This window comes from Triticum aestivum, chromosome 7B, assembly GCF_018294505.1.
Source record: "Triticum aestivum cultivar Chinese Spring chromosome 7B, IWGSC CS RefSeq v2.1, whole genome shotgun sequence".
Classification (NCBI taxonomy): Eukaryota; Viridiplantae; Streptophyta; class Magnoliopsida; order Poales; family Poaceae; genus Triticum; species Triticum aestivum.
The window spans coordinates 597,290,950-597,310,558 of NC_057813.1; the positions used below are offsets into that span (position 1 = coordinate 597,290,950).

General features: G+C 45.8%; 1 long non-coding RNA gene and 1 pseudogene across 5 annotated transcripts; both read left to right on the forward strand.

Annotated features, from left to right (window-relative positions):
• Positions 1-2,987: 2,987 nt before the first annotated feature.
• LOC123157966 (ATP synthase subunit a, chloroplastic-like) lies at positions 2,988-13,694 on the forward strand (annotated as a pseudogene).
• Positions 13,695-14,324: 630 nt separating this feature from the next.
• LOC123158719 (uncharacterized) lies at positions 14,325-19,101 on the forward strand. Of its 5 annotated transcripts, XR_006479358.1 has the most exons (7): positions 14,325-14,499; positions 14,612-14,821; positions 15,288-15,552; positions 15,659-16,350; positions 16,472-16,928; positions 16,999-17,315; positions 17,409-19,101. It is a non-coding gene; the product is annotated as an uncharacterized lncRNA (long non-coding RNA). The 5 variants fall into 5 exon arrangements; XR_006479356.1 differs by having other exon boundaries at positions 14,612-15,552; XR_006479360.1 differs by lacking the exon at positions 15,288-15,552.
• The last annotated feature ends 508 nt before the right edge of the window (positions 19,102-19,609 follow it).

A 19,609-nucleotide genomic window follows, 5' to 3' on the forward strand; every position in this document is an offset into this window, starting at 1 on the left:
GAAAAAGGAGGAGTTGGAACCAAGACCTGCACAGTATGAGCAGAGCCCTTCGTTTACGCTGGCTATGGCTGGCATGGATGCAGCCAAATAGCCCCTGGAGTAGTTTCCCAACACCATGCGACCAAGGAGACAAGGACCTCTTTGCCACGACAACAAAGGTCACCATTGGAGATGGAAGAAGAGCAAGGTTCTGGACTTGCTGCTGGCTGGGGGACGAACCACTATGCATCTCCTTCCCCACTCTGTACAAGCAATCAAAGAGGAAATCAAGAATAGTTGTCGAGGCCCTACTTGATCAACAATGGATAAAAGACCTACAAAGCGGGGACTGGGAATCCATGGTTACCGACTTTGTCCGGATGGCACAATAGATTAGAGCTCATGGACAAATACATCAGGGACAAACCGAAGACACGATTGTATGGACTGCAAACAGCAAGGGAATGTATACAACAAAATCAGCGTACATCCTGCAATACAAAAGCATGCCTACTACGGATATGCAAAACTTGATCTGGAAGGTTTGGGCCCCCAGGAAAAATCAAATTCTTTGCATGGCAGCTTCATCACGACAGGCTATGGTGCAATGATCGCTTACAGAGGAAACAATGGCCAAACTCTTACTTCTGCCAGTTGTGTTTATGAAACTTGGGGTCTTCCACTCACCTGTTTTGGAACTGCCCGGTCTCGCGCTCAGTTTGGGCGAGGGCGGCCGATTGGAGGCGCTGTAGTTCACTACGTCCGACAGAGGAAGAGCAAGACAATACTAGAGGAGCAGTCACCAGTATTGTCTCCAAGGCAGACAAGGAGGACAAAAAAGGTGTCAAAACAATGATAATGGCAGTATCCTGGGAGCTGTGGAATGAAAGGAACAACTGCACTTTCAGGGGAAAGACAGCCTACCCCAATGACATCCTAGCGGCAATACGGCGCACAACGGAGCAATGGCGAATCACGGGAGCAAAAGATATTGAGACCCCTTTCGGGGATATAGTTGGGAGATAGAGGATTAGATGTTTTCAGGGGAGGGGGCGGGCTTTCTAACCCCTCGCTGTCCTCCTTTTTATCTCTGTTAACTGTAACTATGATCACTTGATCAGATTTTGTACCCCTCTTGCTTCTGCTAAATCTAATGAAGCCGGAAATCGCTGGATCTTTAAAAAAAAGACCTTGGAAGTGTGTAGAGTACATGGAAGATGGAACATACCTCCAGCCGTGACAAGCTTCTCCGCACGTGCTGCTGTGTGCTTCTTCAATGTGTTCAGATCACCTTTGATACTTTGCACATACTGATGTAACATGTGAATGAGCTTCAGGTCTTTCCACTTTTTGGATGCACGATTTAGCAAGCTAACAAAGACTAATGCTCAGTGCATAGCTGTAGTATTTTTTATTTTTATTTATTTTTGATAAAAGAAGGGCTCTCCCCTTCCGATTTTCATTAACGAAAACCGTAGCATTCGGTGACAAGTTTCGAGACCAGAAGCTCATTACTATAGCCATAGCATAGCTGAAGTATTACTATGTAATATTCCCTTTGTTCCTAAATATAAGTCTTTTTAGAGATTTTAATAAGAGACTACGTACGAAGCAAAATGAGTGAATCTACGCTCTAAACTAAGTCTATATACATCAGTATGTAGCCATAGTGAAACCTCTAAAAAAGACTTATATTTAGGAACGGAGGGAGTACTATGTAGTTTCGTGCATTTCAGTAAGCCATCATTATGCACTGAGTGGTTCTACAATTGTTTTTCTTCAACTTTATGCTTGATGTTATCATTTACCAGAGAGAGTCTCCATGATATTGCTTGACACAACTGCGTGTCATTGTATCCATTAGATCTACACCAAGCCTACAATAAGACAAGTTCTTCTGAATGTTCGAAACCAACAATTGAAAACCTAAAGCACTTGTAGAGCGCCCCCTAGAACCAGACTGATGTACTTCTGATGTATCTCTAACCCCAATCATCCTTCTCTAATCTTGTATTTTGATTGTTTATTTCTTCTATATGAAATGAAAAGCAGTGGCCCTGCCTTTTTGTTAAAAAAAAACTAAAGCACCAACAGACAATAGGACTCAGGGGAAAACTGAAATGGGAAGCAACAACCTAGATCAAAGGTATAACTTGATTAGTATAACAAAGTTGCGACCTAGAAAGCTATTTTGAGTTCAAAACGTCTACATACTAACATTTAACCGACATGTTGAGGGAAGATGAAGGGAAAGGAAAAACAAACTTTCTCTTGCTCTAGATAATTGTCCTTTTCTCTACCATCAGTTTGGCCTTTATTTAACACCATGGTCTTCCCATCCAACTCCAGGCTAGCGAGTGAACCATCTTATATCACGGAAGCTGGATTATTGCGGGCCATATTTGGCCTTGAGGTTTCCACTTCAAAAGAACTCAAAGTTGGGGATATCGATGTGAAATTACCTATAGGTGGAAGAGGGGGCGTTATCGATGTGAAATGGATCCAAAGGGATCCGCTCGACATAATGGTTCGTGTATATATTTTATAGAAACATGAAATCAAAGTTGGGGATAAAGTAGCCAAAAGACATGAGAATAAAGGGATCATTTGCAAAATTTTGCCTAGGCAAGATATGCCCTATTTGCAAGATGGAACGCCGTTGATATGGTCTTCAATCCCTTAGGAGCTCTTAGGGAATGTGCCATTTTGGGGATTCCTACTATTTCTTTAGTCGATACAAATTGTGACCCGGATCTCGTGAATATATCGACTCCAGCCAACGATGACACTATTACTTCAATTCGATTGATTCTTAACAAATTAGTATTTTCAGTCTGTGAGGGCCGTTCTCTCTATATAAGAAATCGTTGATTAAGAATATATAGTGAATTCTTGGGCAATTCCGTAAATTTATGGAATCACTTACTTTACTATATCTTTTTTTGCATAGAAAAAAGAAGGGGAATATTGATATATATTAGAGGGTATTGATATATATTACGATCTGATGTGCTTTCTTGGTATCCTAAATATAAGATTAATACTTCAAGTTGCTAAGTTGAGAAAGAGATGGTTGAATCAAAAGAATTCATTTTTTGAAGTTCAATTTTTATCAGAGGACAATATGAATATTATACCTTGTTCCATTAAAACACTCAAGGGGTTATACGATATATCAGGTGTAGAAGTAGGCCAACACTTCTATTGGCAAATAGGCGGTTTCCAAATTCATGCCCAAGTACTCATCACTTCTTGGGTCATAATTACTATCTTGCTAGGTTCAGTTGTCATAGCTGTTCGGAATCCACAAACCATCCCGACCGACGGTTAGAATTTTTTTGAATATGTCCTTTAGTTTGTTCGAGACTTGAGAAAAACTCATATTGGAGAAGAATATGGTCCCTGGGTTCCCTTTATTGGAACTATGTTCCTTTTTTATTTTTGTTTCCAATTGGTCGGGGTGCTCTTTTACCTTGGAAAATTATAGAGTTACCCCATGGGAATTAGCAGCGCCCACGAATGATATAAATACTACAGTTGTTTTAGCTTTACTCACGTCAGCGGCATATTTTTATGCTGGTCTTAGCAAAAAAGGATTAAGCTATTTCGAGAAATACATTAAACCAACTCCAATCCTTTTACCAATTAACATCCTAGAAGATTTCACAAAACCATTATCGCTTAGCTTTCGACTTTTCGGGAATATCACTGGTAGAAAAAGAGGCTTCCATACGCCCCCATTAGTCCCCAAAACAATCGAACCGCGACCAAAGGGGTCTTTAGTCGCGGTTCGGGAGAAGACCCGCGACCAACTATCTGGGCCCAGCGCGCTCGGTCGACAGCTGGCGGACGGGAGGGGCTTTAGTCCCGGTTGGCCTGGCCAACCGGGACTAAAGGTCCCTGAAGGCCTTTAGTCACGGTTGGCCAGGCCAACCGGGACTAAAGGCCCATCCCTATATATAGGACTCAGCTCACTTCACAATTTTCAGAAGGTGGTGGTGGGTTTGCTTTTGGTTTCTCCTATGCACACAAGGTGTTTGATGAAATGCCCGAGAGCCTGAAACAAACATGATATGAAGTGTCCGAGCCACACTTGAGCTTTCTCATTTATTTTTCCTCCGCGATCGCGGTTAGCAACTTGAACCTTTCATGTGTCATTGATAAAATACGCATGTGTGTAGTTCATTGTTTAATTTGTATTATTTCTAGCTAGTTAGTTTAACAAATGCATCATGGTTAATTATATACTTTATATAATAATAATGCAGATGAATCGGCAATGGATGTACGGTCCCCGACTCTCCGGCGAGTTCACTACGGGTTTGAAAGATTTCCTCGTAGTGGCAAATGCGAACAAGCAGCAAGGTTTTATTATCTGTCCATGTGCTGTCTGTAAGAATCAGAAGGGTTACTCCTCCTCAAGAGACGTTCACATGCACCTGCTTCGGCATGGTTTCATGCCAAGCTATAATTGTTGGACCAAGCATGGAGAAAGAGGGGTTAGAATGGAAGAAGATGAAGAAGGGGATGATATCGATGACAACTATCATGATCATTTCGGTGATACTTTCATGGAGGATGATGCTGAAGGTGGGGAAGGGTTAGGTGAAGGTGAAGAAGAGGCACATGATGAGCCCGCTGATGATCTTGGTCGGACCATTGCTGATGCACGGAGACGCTGCGAAACTGACAAGGAGAGGGAGAATTTGGATCGCATGTTAGAGGATCACAAAAAGTCGTTGTATCCAGGATGCGATAATAGTCTGAAAAAGCTGGGTTGCACACTGGATTTGCTAAAATGGAAGGCACAGGAAGGTGTAGGTGACTCATCATTTGAAAATTTGCTGAAAATATTGAAGAATATGTTCCCGAAGAATAACGAGTTGCCCGCCAGTACGTACGAAGCAAAGAAGGTTGTTTGCCCTCTAGGTTTAGAGGTTCTGAAGATACATGCATGCATTAATGACTGCATCCTCTACCGCGATGAATACGAGAATTTGAATGAATGCCCTGTATGCACTGCATTGCGTTATAAGATCAGAGGCGATGACCCTGGTGACAATGTTGAGGGCGAGAAACCCAGGAAGAGGGTTCCCGCCAAGGTGATGTGGTATGCTCCTATAATACCACGGTTGAAACGTCTGTTCATGAACAAAAAGCATGCCAAGTCGTTGCGATGGCACAAAGAGGACCGTAAGTCCGACGGGGAGTTGAGACACACCGCTGATGGAACGCAATGGAGAAAGATCGACAGAGTTTTCAAAGATTTTGCAGCTGACGCAAGGAACATAAGATTTGGTCTAAATACTGATGGCATTAATCCTTTTGGCGAGCAGAGCTCCAGCCATAGCACCTGGCCCGTGACTCTATGCATCTACAACCTTCCTCCTTGGTTATGCATGAAGCGGAAGTTCATTATGATGCCAATTCTCATCCAAGGCCCTAAGCAACCCAGCAACGACATCGATGTGTACCTAAGGCCATTAGTTGAAGAACTTTTACAGTTGTGGGCCAGACCTGGTGTACGTGTCTGGGATGAGCACAAAGGAGAGGAATTTGACCTACGAGCGTTGCTTTTTGTAACCATCAACGATTGGTCTGCTCTCAGTAACCTTTCGGGACAGACAAATAAGGGATACAATGCATGCACGCACTGCTTACATGAGACTAAAAGTGTACGTTTGGTTAATTGTAAGAAGAACGTGTACCTGGGTCATCGTCGATTTCTTCCCCGAAATCATAACGTAAGAAAGAAAGGCAAGCATTTCAACGGGAAGGCAGATCACCGGCCGAAGCCTGCGGAACGTACTGGTGCTGAAATATTTGATATGGTCAAGGATTTGAAAGTCATCTTTGGAAAGGGTCCTGGCGGACAATCAGTTCCGCGGGGAGTTGATGGGCACGCACCCATGTGGAAGAAGAAATCTATATTTTGGGAGCTAGAATATTGGAAAGTCCTAGATGTCCGCTCTGCAATCGACGTGATGCATGTTACGAAGAATATTTGCGTGAACCTGCTAAGCTTCTTGGGAGTGTATGGGAAGACAAATGATACAAAGGAAGCACGGCAGGACCAGCAACTTTTGAAAGACCCAGATGACCGGCATCCGGAATGGTTTCAAGGTCGTGCCAGCTACGCTCTTACCAAAGAAGAGAAGGTCATTTTTTTTGAATGCCTGAGCAGTATGAAGGTCCCGTCTGGCTTCTCGTCGAATATAAAGGGAATAATAAACATGTCGGAGAAAAAGTTCCAAAACCTGAAGTCTCACGACTGCCACGTGATTATGACGCAATTGCTTCCGATTGCTTTGAGGGGGCTCCTACCGGAAAATGTTCGAGTAGCCATTGTGAAGCTATGTGCATTCCTCAATGCAATCTCTCAGAAGGTAATCAATTCAGAAGATCTACCACGGTTACAGAACGATGTGGTCCAATGCCTTGTCAGTTTCGAGTTGGTGTTCCCACCATCCTTCTTCGATATTATAACGCACCTCCTGGTCCACCTAGTCAAAGAGATTTCCATTCTCGGTCCTGTATTTCTACACAATATGTTCCCCTTTGAGAGGTTCATGGGAGTATTAAAGAAATATGTTCGTAACCGTGCTAGGCCAGAAGGAAGCATCGTCAAGGGCTATGGAAATGAGGAGGTAATTGAGTTCTGTATTGACTATGTTCCTGACCTTAAGCCGATTGGTATTCCTCAATCGCGGCACGAGGGGAGACTAAGTGGAAAAGGCAAGATCGGAAGGGAATCCATGATATGTATGGACGGTCATTCTATGACTGAAGCACACCAAACAGTTCTGCAAAATTCCAGCTTGGTGGCTCCGTACTTCGAGCAACACAAGAATATTTTACGCTCGGACAACCCGGGGAAGCCTGAATCCTGGATTAGAAAGGCCCACATGGAGACTTTCGGCAGTTGGTTGCGAAAACATTTAATGAATGACAATGATGTTGGAGATCAGCTGTACATGTTGGCCAAGAAACCATCTTCGACTATAACGACTTTCCAAGGGTACGAGATAAATGGGAATACATTTTACACCATCGCCCAAGATAAAAAGAGCACCAACCAAAACAGTGGTGTCCGCTTTGATGCAGCAACCGAGAATGGGCAAAAGGTCACATATTATGGTTACATAGAGGAGATATGGGAACTTGACTATGGACCCTCCTTTAAGGTCCCTTTGTTCCGGTGCAAATGGTTCAAGCTAACAGGAGGTGGGGTAAAGGTGGACGAGCAATACGGAATGACAATGGTGGATTTCAACAATCTTGGTTACCTTGACGAACCATTCGTCCTTGCCAAAGATGTCGCTCAGGTTTTTTATTTGAAGGACATGAGTAGCAAACCGAGGAAACGGAAAGATAAGAAAACGATCAGTACATCATGCGATGATCCAAAGCGCCACATTGTTCTTTCAGGAAAAAGAAACATCGTGGGAGTGGAGGACAAGACAGACATGTCAGAAGATTATAATATGTTTGGTGAAATTCCGCCCTTCAAAGTGAACACTGACCCAAGCATTAAGTTCAATGATGAGGATGCTCCATGGATACGGCACAATCGTAAGCAAGCAGGGACACAAGGGAAGAATTGATGTGTAATAATTTATTGTACCAAACTTTGTATTTGGTCGATGAACTGAATGATGTATCAAACCTTTTGTCAAACCTTCAAGGGGTTTTAAAATGAATTAGTTTTATTTTTCTGATTTTTTTGATATATAATTGTATTTTTAAGATTTTAAAATGATTTAGTTTTATTTTTCTGATTTTAAAAGGAAAAAGGAAGAAGAAGAAAGAAGGAAAAAGGAAGAAAAAAATAGAAGGAAAAAACAGAAGAAAAAAGGAAAAACAGAAGAAAAAAACAAACAGAAGAAAAACATAAGAAAAAAACAGAAGAAAAAACAGAAGAAAAAAGGAAAAAGGAAAAAAGGAAGAAAAAAAGAAGAAAAGCAAAACAAAATAAATAAAGCAAAAAAGAAAACAAAAAAAAGAGAATATGCCACCTACTGGGCCACCACGGCCTGAATACGACTAGAAACCCATTAAAGGGCCAGGATTCAGGCCCGCAGAAGGCCGAGTAGGCCCACAGGCACATAGTGACAGAATAGGCCCGTAAGCCTGCATTTGAGAGGAGCTCGAAGTGGTGAGCGCAGCCGCGCTTATAAACCACTGTCGAAGCCTCTCGGCTAGCGAGGTGGGACTAAACATCCCACCGCACCGCGCCAGTTCTAGCACAGACCTTTAGTCCCGGTTGGGGAGGTGGACCGCGACTAAAGGGTACCCTTTAGTCACGGTTGTTGTCCCCAACCGCGACTAAAGGGTCTTTCTGCGCGGGAATGGAAGCGGCGCCAAAACCCTTTAGTCCCGGTTGGGGAGGCGGACCGCGACTAAAGGTGCGTCTATAAATACTGCACTTAGCAGTTTTGCCACTTCCCATTCTCCTCTCTCTCGACGCCGAAGCGCTGCCCCGACGCCGATCGACGCCGAAGCCCTGCCCCGACGCCGACGCCGACGCCGAAGCCCTGCGCGCCGCCGCCCCCGTCCCCAGTGAGCGCCGCCTCCGCCCGTGCCCTGCCCTTGCCCGCCGCCCGTGCCTTGCGCCCTTGCCCGCCGCCCGCCGCCCGCCGCCAACGCCCTGCCGCCCGCCGCCCGCTGGCCCTGCCTGCCGTCCTCCGCGCGCCGGCAGAAGAAGAAGAAGGAAGAAGAAAAAGGAAGAAGAAGAAGAAAGAAAAAGGAAAAAGGAAGAAGAAGAAAGAAGGAAGAAGAAAACAAAAGAAAAACAAGAAAAAGGAATAAAAAAGGAAAAAGGAAGAAAAAAAGAAAAAGGAAGAAAACAACAGAAGAAAAAAAGAAAGAAGAAAAAAAAGGAAGAAGAAAAAAAGAAAGAAGAAAGAAAGAAGAAAGAAAAGGAAGAAGAAAAAACAAGAAAGAAAAAGGAAGAAGAAGAAAGAAAGAAGAAGAAAACAAAAGAAAAACAGAAGAAAAACAAGAAAAAGGAAGAAAAAAGGAAAAAGGAAGAAAAAAAGAAAAAGAAAGAAAACAAAAAAAGAAAAAAAGAAAGAAGAAAAAAAAGGAAGAAGAAAAAAAGAAAGAAGAAAGAAAGAAGAAAGAAAAAGGAAGAAGAAAAAACAAGAAAGAAAAAGGAAGAAGAAGAAAGAAAGAAGAAAGAGGAAGAAGAAAGGAAGAAGAAGAAAAAAAGAATTTTTACTTAAAGAATCTTATTTTTTAATTCCTCCTCCTCTATGTCCCCTTAATCTTATTTTTTAATTCCTTTATACTTAAAGAATTTTTACTACATGTAGGAGTGACATATGGCGGACGATAGAACCGAGCCGCTTAGGGATCCGGAGGCTGAACGTTATTTAATGGGCATCATCAACAACGAGATTCCTTATGTGCCGGGCTCAGAATATGAGCAACAAGAGGACGTAGTCTCTTCTTATCTGAACCTTGACGGTGGAACAGAGATTGTCGATGATCAAGAAGGTGAAGGAACGGACATTGTCGACGGAGGTCAACCGTCAACAACCGACGATCTCGAATTGCAAGTAGCAACCACCTCCGGCGAGGTATATATATACATTGAGCCTCTCGTGATACAAACTTACTGAAATGTGAATACATATGTATTAACGCGCGCGACTCTCTTTCTTTTTTTAGCCCTCCGGATCGAGTACGACAAAGCGTGGCAAATCCAAGGCGATGAAAACAGGAGAAACATATGCCATTGAGTTTGTCAGTGAAACCGGCAAGCCCCTACAGCACACCTCAAAGTTTATCAACCAATGCGGAGTCGTTGTTAGAGACAACGTCTCGATCACCGTCCAGGAATGGAAGGAGCCAAAGAAGGCACGTCTTGGTTTCAGTTTTGTCGACAAGAGAACGAAAAAGGATTGCTGGAGAAAGCTTATGGAACATTTCATTCTACCTCCGGAATACAACAAAGTCGATGAATTCGGTAACGAGGTTCCGGGTGGACGTCAGAGGAGGAGGCTAGTTAAAGAGTTCGCTCTTCAGAAGATGGGCGAAGCATTCCGGAACTTCAAGAAAAATTTAACCCGTGACTATGTCAACAAGGGCAAGACTCCGGATTTCAATGGACAACATGAGAAACTGAAAGATGATTGGCCAGAATTTGTGAGGCAAAAGCAATCGGAGCATTTCAAGGAAATATCAAAAAAAATAAGGATAATGCGAGTAAGAAAAAGTACCATCATATTATGGGGCCAGGAGGATACCTCCTTTCGGAGCCTAGGTGGCAGAAGATGGAGGAGGACCTAAGGGTGCGAGGAATCCCTCTAGGTACAGAGGGATGGGACCCAAGGGCCAAAAGCTGGTGGTACGGGCATGGGGGATCGCTAGACCCGGAGACAGGGGTGTGTGTTCCCCAGCAGAGACAGTTTGCTCCCACCCAAGCCCTTATTGACGCAATGACCCAAGCTCAAGAGGGCTTGATCAAGTTCAACAGAGAGAAAGACGCACTGACAATAGCCCTCGGGAATGATGAACACGGAGGACGTGTACGAGGCAAAGGCAAAGTTCCGTGGAAAGTAGGGTTTTCCCAGGACAATGACCCGTACTGTTACAGAAGCCGTAAGAGAAAGACGGACCGGGATGCAGATCTTATGACGAAGTTAGCATCGGAACTCCATGAGTTGAAGCAGACCGTGCATGAACTAGTGAGAGAAAAATCGGCTGCAGGGCCGCATGAAGATCATGAAGCGGATCGCGGAAGCCAGCAGTGGAGAAGCAGCGTGGCTTCCACGGATGCCCCGCCTGGTGCTAGTGCACCGATGATCGAGATTCATGCACCGGAGCCTCACTACCCCGTGGATGATGTAAAGGAGATGAAAGAATGTGATCTGCATTATCCCGTGGGGAACGTTTCCACGAAGGTAGCTAGCGGCAGTGCTTTACCCTGTACACCTGGAGCACTCCACCACAACAACCCCATTGCATATGGCTATGCTCGTGTCATGGTGGAAGACATAGTCCAAGGGTTTGAGGACCCGGAGATTGACAAACCTACACCCGAAGGGGAGAGAAGACTTGGAGATGTCAAGCGCCAGTTCATTCTATGGAAAAAGAAGTACATAGTGTTTCCAGGCGAGGCGCCAAGGCTAGCAAGTCCACCCCCCTCCGATGGTGGTGGTGGTGGTGGCGGTGGTGGCGGTGGTGGTGGTCGTGGTGGTTCACCTACACCTCCTTCACGCCATTCGACGCCGTCCCCCGATCCACAACCTCTGGCGGGTACGACGCCCCTCAATCCTCCTCCGGCGGGTACGACGCCCCCCAATCCACCTCCGGCGAAGAAGCAGAAGCAGGCGGACAGCAAGGAAACCCGCTCCTGGACTATTAACCCGGACCCTTATGTACCTAAGACCACAAGGGTACCGGAGCCATCACTGAAGCCTCTCCTCCCAAGGCCTGGGGAACTTAGTGAAGCTGAAATCAAATTGGCCGCGTCTGCTGATTATGAGAAATGGAAGGCGGATATGAAGGCGAAAAAAGAGCCTGAGCCCAAGCAAGTATTCACTGAGAAGCAAAAGAAGTGGGCTAAGGATTTTTTGACGACACCGTCCCAAGCCGAGCTGAATGTGCCTGACGACTATGGACATGAACTTCGTAGGCAAGCAAAAATATTGAAGGAGGAGAAAGAAGAAAGTAAAAAAAGCGGGAAACAAGTTGACCAGCTCGGGATGCAGAAGAAACAATCGATCCCCCCACTCATAGTGAAAGCCGGTCCGGAAGAGGACCCCGAGATCATAGCAGCTGCGGCAGCACTTGGATTGACTGTAGCGGGTGCCATGAAACAAGCGTCCGAGATGGGTTTGACTCTTCGTGCCTTCTTAGACCTTGAGGATGCGCCAGTATGTGAGATAGCATTACAATATGTGCGGAATGGGCCTCTCGTCGAGCCTGCGCAGGAAAAGAGTCTACCACCACAAATGCGAAATCTGCTACGTTGGTACAAGCAATTCATAACATGGGCCAACAAAGAATATGTTTATGCGGATGTTACAGATGAGCATCACACCAAACGGTACTCTGTAGAAGTTCATATGAGTGAATTGTTCCAGCTGTTCAATCTGCGCGACCTCAACAAATCTATGCTGAGTTGCTACGTTCTGTAAGTGATTTATTTCTACCTCATCTCGTTCTTCATTGTCTGCACTATATATATATATTGTCCTAACTATATTGTTGCGTACGCTATTATGCAGATTGAAGATTTGGGAATGCAAAATAAGAAACATCCATGATGTTGGGTTCATTGACCCACATATCGTTAATGGACATGTGTTACAACATCACCCCGAAGACGTGGAGAAAGACCTGTACAAGTTTCTTAGAAAGCATCAACTCAAAAGTTATATTCTATTTCCTTACCATTTTGGGTGAGTGTTTCTCTCTTGTGCCCATTCTCTTTTGTTTACTCCATGCATGGTATGTCTAATCGATGAGTTATGCATGACTGTGCATGTAACGTGTCCGCAGGTTCCACTGGATTCTGCTAAATATTGAACTTCACACCTCCAGAGTTCTAATCATGGACTCTATGGATTCGGATCCAAAGCGTTGGGCCGACATGAGAAAAATGCTGCAAAAGTAATTATTTTCAATCATTTGAGCTCTATATCGATCGGTCTCTTTCGTTCATTTCCTAATATCAAGTAACTAATAACTCCCTTATTCATTTAATTTTCTTTGCCCTGTAGGGTTTGGAGACGGTTCTCAGAAGAAATTGTCGGTGAATTCAAACATGAACTAGATTTCAGAAGGTTAGTTAATGTGGATAAGCAGCCACCGGGGACCAATCTATGTGGATACTATGTTTGTGAGAACATCCGGAGACACACCACTGAGCGAAAGGCATCAGATAGCGTGCGGAACGCGACGGATAACTTGCGGAGGAGGCTTAGTCCAGAAGCTCGCTTCCGACCAATTCAAGAAGAATTAGCAGGATTTTTCATGAGGGAAGTCATCAATCCTAAAGGAGAACACTATACCGAGGACGAAGAAATTTATATGCATACCCGAGATTGAAACTTGTTCGAAGTTGTATATGGTTATCCATCCTAATTGTGTATGGAAACTTGTTCGAAGTTGTATATGGTCACCCGAGATTGAATATATATTATATATTCCTCTTGAATTCTTCTTGTTTGAAATTTCATATGCATGTATATAGTAGCGTAGAATATGTGTACTGAAACTTCATCAAAAATAAAATAAAACACAAAATAAAGTATAAAACAAATAAAACACTACAAATTAAAAAGAAACCAGGTTTAGGGGGCTGAAACCCTAAACCTGCGGAGGAGGCCTTTAGTCCCGGTTGGCCACGAGAACCGGGAGTAAAGGTCCTCCGCCCCGACGGACCACGGGCGCCCACGTGGACGGGCCTTTAGTCGCGGTCCGTAAGGGGCGTGTCTAAAGGGAGGGGGGTCTTTAGTCGCGCATATTTAGTCCCGGTTGCACAGCCGGGACTAATGGCTGTTGCGAACCGGGACTAAAGGGCTTTTTTCTACCAGTGTATATTGGTGGATGAATTAGTCGCTGTTGTTCTTGTTTCTTTAGTCCCCTTAGTAATCCCTATACCGGCCATGTTTCTTGGATTATTTACAAGCGGTATTCAAGCTCTTATTTTTGCAACATTAGCCGCAACCTATATAGGTGAATCCATGGAGGGTCATCATTGAATTGAGTATTTTTGGAAATAGTATCTGTTTTTGCAGCTTAGCTCAATTCATGCATGGTTCCATCTGCTTGGTTGCAAAAAAATAGTTAGAAATGTGTATTAATATATAGCCTACATTTATAGGAGAGAGAATAGAATAGACTATATTATGAGAGCAGCGATATGGGTCGTACTACTATATGGTAGTATTATCCAGGCCGTTGCTTTTGGTTGATCTGGCAGGTAGCCTGCATTGAATGCGAACAGCGTCGCCGCCAGAAATTCAGGGAAAAGGAAGTGGGCCAGGCATCTGGCGAGCAGATACGGTAGGAATACGATGGGTTTGTTGACGCCTGGGCAGTAGTCAGTAACGGAGGTGGGCCGGTGGTACATGTTTGAAGCTCGATTCTGTACCTGTTCCAGGATTATTTTTTTCGCCACAAGCACACGGAAAAAAACGAAAACCCGGGTTCAAAAAGCAGCACCACCCCCCCCCCCCCAGGTGGTGGGAAAAAAATAGAAAAATAAACAAATATTTTACACGTGTTCGTGTCCTCGGGAGTTTATTTTTTTCACAACTGAAAATAAGAAAGTGTGTTAATGTTGTCTGACCGTGTTAGGTAGGCTGTGCTGGCCGGGCGGTGGGATAAGCTTTTTTGAGTACACATGTGGTGGGGGCGAGCTAGTATAGTAAAAGGTAGAAAAAAAAAGAAGTTCAGCGGAGTCATGGAGGCGGACGCGGAGGCGAGCGCGACCGCGGCGGCGGTGGCGGCTGGATCGTCGCTGGCGGCTCAGGATGTCATCTTCCCGGTAGATCCAGTGTGCAGGTGGGATCCAAACCTCTTCCTCCTTCTTCTCCTAGTCTTTACCGTTCATTCTGATTGATCCCCCCCCCCCCCCCCCCCCCCCCCTTCTATTTGTGCTCTGTGTTCCTCAAAGGCTGCCGATCTTCCATGGCGAAGCGCTGTCGGCGTGCTCGGTGCAGGGCGGCGATTTGGCCTAGAACCAAACAGGGGGTGTGGCTTCTTCGGTGGATGGCAAAGGCAGCTGCGGCGCCCCCGCCGGCGAGTGTAGTGCGGAGAGCGCACCGGCAGAGTCGGGGGAGTCAGCAGTAAAACCTGATCCAAATAGTGTAGGCTGGATTAGAAGGTACATCTTGCTTGCGCTGTAGCTACGCACAAAAAATGATGGTAGAAGTGATTGGGAAACATGTTCTTGTTTGGTTTTTGGGCCGGTGGTGGCTGATATTTATGGTTTCAATTGGAATGAAAAGGGAGTAATCAAGTTAAATTTTTTTAATTGATGCTAATGGCATTATGTTCACTGAATTTTATCCAGACGTGGTAGGCATTCGTAACTGACAAGCAGTAGCTTTAGCCCTGTTCGGCGATAATGGGATTCAGTCGCCAAGTTTAAAAAAGCTGTTTTACGCTGTCTGCTAAAGGCTCGTGTGATAACCATGAATTTGTTGGAGCATGACTCGTCACTAATCCTAGGGAAAATAAAGGAACGAATACATAGGGGATTCATGTTGAGTACTGCATTTTGTTTTCTAAAAGTAGCGACGGAAAAACTGTTCCTGAAAATGACATTGAAAATCTCTTGGTTGCATCAGAGTCCGAGTTGGAGCAAATCCAATTGAGCGAACACCCTGCCCTGGGAGGATGGGGGCTCTAGAGAAGACAATTAGGGGCTTTGCGGAAAGGGCTGGGGATGAAGTGGTGAAGCCGGAGCTCGGGACATCTTTTGACTCACTAACAGAGGCGTACGATTTTTACAACTTATATTCATGGGAGCATGGGTTTGGTATTAGATACGGAAAGAGCCGACTTAATCTAGATAAAAGAAAGACCATGCAGGAGATTGTGTGCGGCTGCTCGGTAAGAGTACATTCGATGATGTTTGCTACGAAAACTTTAGAAAAGCATGAACCACGGTGGAGATTGGCTTTTGTGCACTAATGTATTTTGTTTACTTTCCTGACAGGGGAAACCTCTGCGTGAGAATACACGTTCTTGCAGATGTGAGTGTCCAGCAATGATAAGGTTGTTAAGGACATCGGACAACGGCTGGTACATAACGGAGCATCGAGTCAAGCATAATCATGTGATGACGCCAAATTGTGGAGAAATGCTGCACTGGCCATCTCACAAGCACATTGATGTGTACACCAAAGATCTGGTTCGGAACCTACGGAAGAACAACATCAACCTCAGCAAGGTGTACAGCATTATAGCTGGGTTTTTTTGGCACAGTTGAGAGTGTGCCTTTCACGAAACGGTCTCTTCGTAATTTGTGTGGACAGATAAGCCGTGACGAGGCAGAGGATGATGTTAGAAAAACGATTGAAGTTTTCGATGAGCTTGGAGCTAAGGATCCTGAATTTCTGTTCAGGGTGCAGCCAGACTGGGAAGGCAGGATAAGGAATTTGATGTGGGCAACAGGAGATAGCCGGTTGAAATACAAGTTTTTTGGTGATGTTGTCACTTTCGATACGACTTATCGGACGAACGTGTACAACATGCCGTTTGGTTTATTTGTTGGAGTGAACAACCACTACCAGAGTATACTCCTAGCAGGAGTGCTGATGAGGGACGAGCAGGTGGAGAGCTTCGAGTGGGTCTTCACCGAGTTTGTTAGGATGATGGGTGGGGTGGCTCCTCGTACGATACTTACGGGTAAGTTCTAGCAATTAGCGACAAAAGGTTTAGAATTTGTTATTGTTGCTACATAGATTTGAAGTTCAATGAAAAAAAAACAAGGAATGATTTGTTGTGTGCTCTTGTTTTCATTTCTCAGATCAGTGTGGAGCGATGTAGATTGGTATAAAAAAGACACTTCCTAACACAGTCCATCGGTGGTGCAAATGGCATGTACTGAAGAAAGCAAAAGAAAGTCTGGGAGCACTCTATGGAAAGAGGAACGAATTCAGGCAGGAATTTCATAAGGTTGTGAACCACATGTTAACGGTGGACGAATTTGAGGAGGCGTGGCACAATTATTAGAGAAACACAACCTGAAGGAGCACTCGTACATGACTCAGCTCTTTGAGATTAGGGAGAAATGGGCTAAGCCATACATCAAAGGAGTCTTTTGTGCAAAAATGACCAGTACCCAACGCAGCGAGAGTGCAAACCATATGCTTAAGTGCTATGTTCCACCAGGATCGCCAATGCATATGTTTGTGAGGCAATACATGAGGCTGCAGTTTGATAGGTCGTCTGACGAGAGTTACGAGGAGAAGAGAACAAAAATAGTAAGAACTGGCACTATCTTTTTTACACAATTCCGCAGCATGTTCTTACGCTGACTACCTTGTCGTGCAGGGAGGGGTTGTGATGCGGACGGACTCATCTATCGAGCTGGATGCAAGCAGAATTTACACGAGATCCATGTTCGAGCAGTTCCAACTCATTCTGTACGAAGCATGGGGGTACCGAGTGCAGGAGGTAGAGCAAAACTCATTGTACAGGGCGACGCACACAAGACCTGACCAGCGTGAGAAATGGAGCAGAGTCGTCTTCATGGTGAGAAATGGAGCAGAGTCGTCTTCATGGTGAGAATGCATGACGACGGCGACCGGTTTGAATGCGAGTGCGGGCTTTTTGAACACATGGGTATGCTTTGTGCCCACGTCTTGAAGGTTGCTTCTCTATCTGAGCTTTCCAAGCACATGTTGCGGCAGAAAAGTACATGATGTGATCAGCTGACACAAAATGTTCATTATTTTTGCCAGGTTATGGACTACCTAGGAATGACTAGGATTCCCAAGAAGCACATCGTGAAACGGTGAACGAAGGATGTGCGGGACATACTACCAGAACACCTGCAGCACTATCAGCGTGATAAGATTAGTACAACAACTTTGACATTCAGACATAACAGAATGTACGTGCAGGCGCTGGAGTTGGTCAGGCTAGGGGATGCTAGTGTGGAAGCTTATGACACGTTAATGGCTCTATTCAACCAAGCGCTTGTGGTGATGAATGTTAGCACTAATCTTGTCATGATGTACCAGCATGCATGTTTAGTTTTGAGTTTGCATGTAGTTTAGATGATCTAGGGCAGTGTATGTAGGCCAATGATACTTCAGCTAGGCGCGTGAAGAAAGCGAGATGCCGGGCTGCCGTGCGATGCGGTGAGCATGGCAAGATGCCGATGATGTCGTGCGATACGGCGAGGCTGTGAGAAGCAGCGAGACGCGACGAAGCTGGAGGATGATGGGCTGCTCGTTCAGGTTGAGCCGAGTGATTTGGCCAAGCCGTAGTTAGTTAGAGTGTGCTGGTTGGTTGTAGCTAGCTAGCTTCGTGCATGAAGTAGTAGGCCACGTTGAGACGTGGAATTGGTTTTAGATATGGCCGAGTCTTGTCGCTGCTGGAGTGATTCTAGCTTGGAGTAGGATAAGGCAGTTAGCATGTGCATGTAGATAGGACTAGTTAGTGCATGCAGGACGTGCTGTTAGTGGCCGATTATGATGGCCGGTTAGTGCGTGCGTGATGGCCGGACGTGATGGCTGGCTGTGTGCCCTCCTGTGTATATATATTTCACATTGAGCAATGAAGAAGAGGCCGTGAGGGCTGGCAGAAATAATGTAGTGCATGTGTGTCTCACCGGGAGTGAAAAGCAAAGCTGTGTTCTCCACGGTGAGGTGTGCGCTTGTGTTTTCTGAGTTTCACCATGTGTGTGTGTTCTTGTGTGAGACAAAGAGAGTTGAGCTGTGAGAGGCAGCAAGAGGTAGAAGAAGAAGGGGCGCTGCGAGAGGGCAGCGCCAACAATTGGCATCAGAGCCTTGTTGATCCGTGGCGGCGACGACGGTGCCGGCGGCTATGGTGGCCGGCGTGGCGCTGGGTGCGAGGTGATGGCTGGCAGCGGCGCGATGCCGCGGGCGGCCGGTTGCGGTGCGATGCCGCGAGATGAAGGTGGTGCGATGATCGGCGTCGCGAGGACGTCATCCACGACAAGATGGTCCGTGGTGACCGGCGCTGCGACGGCGTCGGTTGTGGCGCGACGGACTTCATGCGAGATGGAGGCCGACGGCGCAAGAAGGAGGATGGTGGCCATGCGGTGCCGCTATGTGAAGATGGCGGTGCGAAGCTGCCACAAGAAGAGTCGGCGTGATGCCGATGACGGTGGTGTGATGCCATCGTCATCATGGAAAGTTGGTGTGAAGCCAACAAAAGTTGCGGTGCGATGCCGCTTGGCGAAGACGGCGTGGTGATCGGCGCTGCGACAGCGTCGTCCACATCGAGAGGAGGCCGCCACGAGCGGCAAGTCGGCATGGTGGTTGGCGCTGCGACGGCGTCGTGCACGGCAAGGTGTTGCGGGCGATCCGCGAGAGGAACTGGCGGTTTAGCATGACAAGATTAGGGAGGTGATTGTTAGCACTAATCTTGTCATGATGTACCAGCATGCATGTTTAGTTTTGAGTTTGCATGTAGTTTAGATGATCTAGGGCAGTGTATGTAGGCCAATGATACTTCAGCTAGGCGCGTGAAGAAAGCGAGATGCCGGGCTGCCGTGCGATGCGGTGAGCATGGCAAGATGCCGATGATGTCGTGCGATACGGCGAGGCTGTGAGAAGCAGCGAGACGCGACGAAGCTGGAGGATGATGGGCTGCTCGTTCAGGTTGAGCCGAGTGATTTGGCCAAGCCGTAGTTAGTTAGAGTGTGCTGGTTGGTTGTAGCTAGCTAGCTTCGTGCATGAAGTAGTAGGCCACGTTGAGACGTGGAATTGGTTTTAGATATGGCCGAGTCTTGTCGCTGCTGGAGTGATTCTAGCTTGGAGTAGGATAAGGCAGTTAGCATGTGCATGTAGATAGGACTAGTTAGTGCATGCAGGACGTGCTGTTAGTGGCCGATTATGATGGCCGGTTAGTGCGTGCGTGATGGCCGGACGTGATGGCTGGCTGTGTGCCCTCCTGTGTATATATATTTCAC